The sequence below is a fragment of the Elephantulus edwardii genome, unplaced genomic scaffold (assembly GCF_000299155.1).
Source record: "Elephantulus edwardii isolate Elephantulus edwardi_28Jun2011 unplaced genomic scaffold, EleEdw1.0 scaffold00051, whole genome shotgun sequence".
Lineage (NCBI taxonomy): Eukaryota > Metazoa > Chordata > Mammalia > Macroscelidea > Macroscelididae > Elephantulus > Elephantulus edwardii.
Genome location: NW_006399801.1, coordinates 6,807,870 through 6,813,898, shown reverse-complemented (window position 1 = coordinate 6,813,898; position 6,029 = coordinate 6,807,870). Strand labels below are relative to the sequence as shown.

The 6,029-nt window shown below is 38.8% G+C and overlaps 1 pseudogene; it reads right to left on the bottom strand.

The window, feature by feature from the left end:
* Positions 1-4,952: 4,952 nt before the first annotated feature.
* Positions 4,953-5,300, bottom strand: LOC102874022 (annotated as a pseudogene).
* Positions 5,301-6,029: the final 729 nt, after the last annotated feature.

Sequence of the window (6,029 nt, the reverse complement as noted above, 5' to 3'; positions counted from 1 at the left end):
ATGCTCAAAGTTAATAAAATAAAGTTTCACCATACTTGTCTGTAAAGAACATCCTAGTTGCACTTCCTCCAAGACAGATTTGTTTGCTCAAAAGAGGGAATGCTGGAAATGACATACATGGCACCTTGCAAGGGGAAGGAAAGGAAGGAAGAGCAGGTCACCAGCCTTGGACCTCAGGTGGCTGAAGGAGAGAATGTCTTTAGTGTTGGCCACATTTTTGCGTCTTTCAATGACATCTTTGTTGATGTTATTGATCTCTCTGGCAAGGAAACCATCTGCTGTGTAATTGGTGGTATGAAGGTGAAGACTGACTGAGATGAATCCTCACCATATTCTGCCCTGCTGGCTGCCCAGGAAGTGGTGCAGAGGTGTAAGGAGCAGAACATCACTGCTTTACACAGTAAACTCCATGTTATAGGAGGAAATAGAACTAAAAACCCTGGGCTAGGGAACCAGTCACCCCTCAGATCCCTTGCCCATTCAGGAGTAAAGATCAGATGAGTTGAAGATGCCACCCAGTTCCTTCCAACAGCAACTGCAGGAAGGGAGGTTGCCATCTGCGAACAGGATTCATAAAATTATTGTTTTAATAAATTGTCTTCATGTAAAAAAACAAACAACAAAACACAACCCCAAACAAAAACACCCTACAAAAAGCAGAAGGGAGTCCATGGGATATTCCATATTCTTCTCCATACCATCTCAAAAGTATCCGTTTGTCATCTGTCATCCTTAGCCATAGTCTAATTTTTCAGATGTGTAGAAAGTAACTGAAAAGACCATGACTTGGTTCAGGTGCATCTTAGTCTTTAAACTGGCATTGTTACTCTTTAGCTAGCTCTTTGGAGAGGTCCTTGACAGCATGCTTTCATAATGGAACACTTCTTTTGAACTGTTATTACCAAGGGTATTGATTTTTTTATTTTATTTTATTTTTTTGTGTGTGTACTGTCAAATCAGATCTGACTGGTACAGGAGGAGATTGCTCCTCCTTCTTCAGCAGAACGTCTGGTGGATTAGAACTGCGTACCTCTGGGATTTCAGTGCAGCTTCTTCCACTAGGCCACTGGAGCTCCCTAAGGGTATTGATTTTAGAGACAAATAAAATGAAACTGTCAACAACTTCAGTCTCTTCTCCATCTGTCATTATATTGCCTTTTGGTCCAGAGTGAGGATTTTTTGTTTCTTGGTGTGATGTAATCGATATTGAAGGCTGTAGTCTTTGATCTTCTTTAGTGAGTGCTTCAAGTCCTTTTCACATTTGGCAGTCAAGGTCGTGTCATCTACATAGCACAGGCAATTGATGAGTCTTCCTCCAGTCTTGGTGCCACAGTCTTCTTATAGTCCAGCTTTTTGAATGATTTACACAGCACAGAGATTGGAAAGTGGAGAAAGGACAGCCTTTACTACTCTGGCATACACCTTTTTGTAGCATGAGTAGAATTATTTATTGAGCACGTACTAGTTGCAGATTTGCTATTGAGGCTTGGAAAGGAACTGCAATCTTCTCAAACATGGAAGTGACATTTTAGTGGAGAGAACTTTGAGTAGTCATGAAAGTAAGGACTCAAGCCAATATAAAAAAGAACTTACATTTTCAGTAAAGAGAACATAGAGTCTGTGAGATGGAGTAATTTTTTATTTTGTTTTTTGAAGGTCAAAAGGATTTTACCTTATTTTAGAGTTCTTGTAATAGTTAATTTTGAGTTAAAAGTCTACTTGTATTTGAGTTAATATTGAGTACCATCGAGTCAGAATCAAATTATAACTGACCATTCAGCAGGTTTTCAGGAGCAGTGAATTTCAGGGGAGGGAACAGCCCATCTTTCCCCTGCAGAGGAGCTTTTAAATTAGAACTGCTTACCTTTGGGTTGGCAGTACAGTTCCCTATCAAGTCACCAGATCTATCTTGTGTATAAGTAGGACTCACACTTTAAGACATATAGGTTCTTGGAAAACGTGTTCTGATTTGATCATTTTACCTTGGAAAGAACAATTGTAAGCAAAAGTGATGTTTTGATTTTTAACTTCAACTATATGCCAGACATACTTTTACTGAGAGGTGTTAGTTCTTTTGTACAAAAGATTGATTATTTTTCATAACCATATGGTAAGTGAATAGACTCTGTGAGTTTTTTACAGTCTAGTTTCCACCCCCCCATACTGTGATAGTTCTGTAGTACAGCCCATAACATCAGTCAAGATAGGTAAGTATATTTAGAAATTGGTCTGACGGCCCAGTTACTTAGCCTTATTACTATCAGCTATGTGGAATGAAGATATTAAAGGAGTCTTAAGAATCTATGGAAGACACAATTTGGAGGATTTATTGAATGAGACCCAATAGATGTCTGAATAAAGCATGTAGGAATGTAAGGAAGGTCAAAGGAATAAGAAATGTTCAATTGAGTGAGCAGAAATAAAAGTGATTTGAGCAGATATGTGAACAAAAATTCTGTCCTTATATTGTGGCTATGTTTATATTTAACTATATTAATTATATTTGGATAGAGACCAAAATTAGGGAGAGGGTCTCTAAACCTTTTGCCCAAATGATCTGGTTCTCGTTTATATAATCTCATTTTACAGGTTTTGGGTTCATAAAAGTACATTTTTCACAGATGCTTCATTAGTCTTGGATAATCTCATTTTTCTTTCAATTTTAGATTGGCTATCATTTTCCAGGGAAGCCTTATCTCTCTCTAGCCTTTCTCCCTTACTACTTGTAAAGTCTCAAGTCTTGTACTTAAACTTAATTATGTTTGAGTTGGAACTTACTCTTAGCGAAGGTTTTTGGAGGCTGTAAATTGCACATGAAGAGGTAACCTATGTTTTTTTTCTCTCTTGAAGCCACTAGAGAAACTTCCTGTGCAGTGCACATCGCTGTAGACTATGCCCCTAGTTTACTGTGGTTGATGATTTATTTAATTTTTATTAGATTATCGCCTTCCAGAGAGTGGGGGCAGTAGTGCTTTTCACCCATTTGTAACCTCATTTGTTGAAGGGACGTTTGACAATAAGCAAAATACATATTACATGGATTAATGAACTACATATTTTGGTCTTTACTGTTTGGTTTTAAGGACCAAAAGGAGTGATGTGTGTTTGGAGCAAGAACTGAACAGGGAACGTGGGGGCTTTATAGATGTAAGAGAAAATAAAAAGAAAGGATTGCAATACTGTGTGTTGTTGTCGTCGAGTTGAACACGACTCATAGTGACTCTATGAACAAAAGACCTATAGCCTTTCTGTAATGATTGTTGTTTCTCGAAGTTCATAGAGTTTCCAGAGGCAAGTTGTTAAGGAAGTGGATGCCACTCCTGCTTCCAATACTGTGTGTAGTCAGGAGAATAACCATATTTATTCATGGATTAACACATGCATAAGAAATACTTGTGATATGCTGGGCACAGAGCTAGAGAGGGAAGTGGAAAGATTTAGAGTTTGTAATTTTGTAGTTAATTGAAATAGAGAAAATTCTTGGTGGTCATTTGGAGCAATTTTAAGTTGTGGAGAAGAATCAGACTGGATAGTCTTCACTACTTCTAGCAAACAGAGCGTATCTTGAATGTAATTTTCAGCAGTTATCTTGAATGTAAATAAAATGTTTTTAATACCTATAAGGTGAACATTTAAAGTAAGCTCTAGCTTTGCTTTTGTTTTAAAAGTGACTGAAACATGAAGAAAGCAGTTTAATTGCATGATGCATGTTTTAACTTAAATTTAGGAGAGATTTGTTTCAGTGTATTTCTGTAATCTTCAGGGATTAGTTTGTCTAGTAAATATTTTGAAAAAGAAATACCATTGGGATAATTAATTGATCTCCCCTCTGCCGGGCTCCATTTTGTTGTTTTCTGAAGAGTAAGGTGCACATCATTCAAGCCATGGTCTTCTCGGTTTACATGTTGTGCATCAGAGAGCTGTATAATCTAAGGATGATAGAGGAAGAATTGATGCCTTTGAATTGTGGTGTTGGAGAAGAATCTTGGACATACCATGGACTGCCAAAAGAACAAACAGGTCTACCTTGGAGAAGGTGAAACCAAGCTGCTTCTTGGCAGCAAGGATTGTGAAGCTCCGTCTCACATATTTTGGGCATGTTTCCAGAAGGGACCATCCTTGGAGAAGGACATCATATTTGGAAGGGACAGTGTGGGAGGGGAAGACCCTGGATGAGATGAATTGATATAATCGCTATGGTAATGGGGTTGGGTGTATTGGAGATGGTGAAACTGGCTCAGTATAGGGAAGGCTTCAGAGGTATTGTACAAATACGCTCGCTCTTGAGTCTCAAGTGACTCAACAGCACATAACAGCAACAACAACCAGTGCCAAGTATGTTGATAGGTGCTCTCAAGTAGAGTACACCTTACAGCAACCCTGTGAACAACACACCTTAATCCCATCCTATCCTGTGCCACCATCACCATCTCTGATACACTTCAGCCCATTCCTTTAGTCACCTTGTCAGTCCATCTTGATGGAGATATTCCTCTCTTTCGCTGACCTCTACACCTTTCCAAGCATCATTCCTTTTTCAAGGAATAACCTCTCCTAGCCAGGACCCAAATCAAATCAAAAGCATATACTTGGTTCCTGCACTCCTGAAGATTTTCAGAACTAGATGGAAAGCAGTCTAAAGTTAACATGGCTGGAGGGCCAAGCTCTTTATTTTCTTATTTAACTTGTTTCCGCAAATGGTGGCTGTACCATCTTGCACATTTTAATTAATAAAAAAAGGAACATCATTTGACATCAGTGACTGATGCTCAATTTCATATGGCAGTCATAAACAATTGAAAAAAAGTGTTTCTAAGCGTGGTCGTCAATTTAAAAGTGTGCGGCAACGTGTTATGTGTTTATTGAACGTAGGCTTTTTTTAAATTTAAGGTGTAATTTCCATTTTATTTTCAGACGAGTTTTTTTCTTCAGTCTTTTAAGGAATCAAATCCTTACATGGGTTTTGGTGGTGGTTGTGGGGGCAGCACCTGCAGGTCTAAATCTAGGTGGAGGTGTCCGGTCCTTTCGGGCTTCACGAGAACGGTTCCTCACCACCTTACTGTGAATGGCACAACTCACACAATAGTGCAGTGTCACATAGAGCTTTGGAAGCACATAGGCATCGAAAACACTCGCTTCGCAAATATCCCTGATGGCAGATGCCTCTACTATATTTCGGATTACGAACTTCTTAATTGCCTTGTCTCTGGGCACCCACCGGGTGCAGTTGTGCAGCATATAGGCTGCATGTGGCTGCGGCCCTTTTTGGCAAGACCATTGTTTCTCCTTTTCTTCGTCATGTTGGAAGCGAGGGCCCGAGAGAGGAACATAGGGTTGTTCTGAGACAAAAGTGACTCCACAGCACTTACCCTTTTTTTCTGGAATTATTTTTGGGGGTAACATTTTAGACCACTTTAAACTACTTGTTTTATCTCTAATAATTATAAAGAGGATGCCATTTATAACACCCAAATTAAAATAAAACTTTAATCCAACCGCTTGGGCAGATTTTTTAAAAAAAGAGGTTAGTGTAAATTAGTGAATTTCTTTTCATGAAAAATAAGCCACTAATTAATAATGGTAACAGTAATAACCAGTTGCTGTTCAGTCATTTCTTACTGTTGTCAGCTTGGGACATTGTAAAACTGTGTTCCGGTGGGTTTTCAAGGGCTGATTTTTGAGAAGTAGATAGCCAGACCTTTTAATTTACTATTAATTGATTGCCTGCTATGAACCAGGCACTGTACAAATTCTTTATTATTTTTATATTCCTAGCATCTACATATAAGGTGGTGGTTATATATGTATTGTCAGTTGACCAACTTATTTATACCTGACCAGTGGATTTTCAGAGCCGTTAATTGCACGGGAAGAGATTGTCTGGTTTTCTCTTGTGGTGGTAGATTCAAACCACTTGCCTTTGGACAGGCAGCTCAATTCCTTACCACTAAGCCATGAGAACTCTATATATAAAGTGGTGAATTGGAAAGTCTGAACTGACCCATAGCTGGCCCTCTGGCGGGTATTCA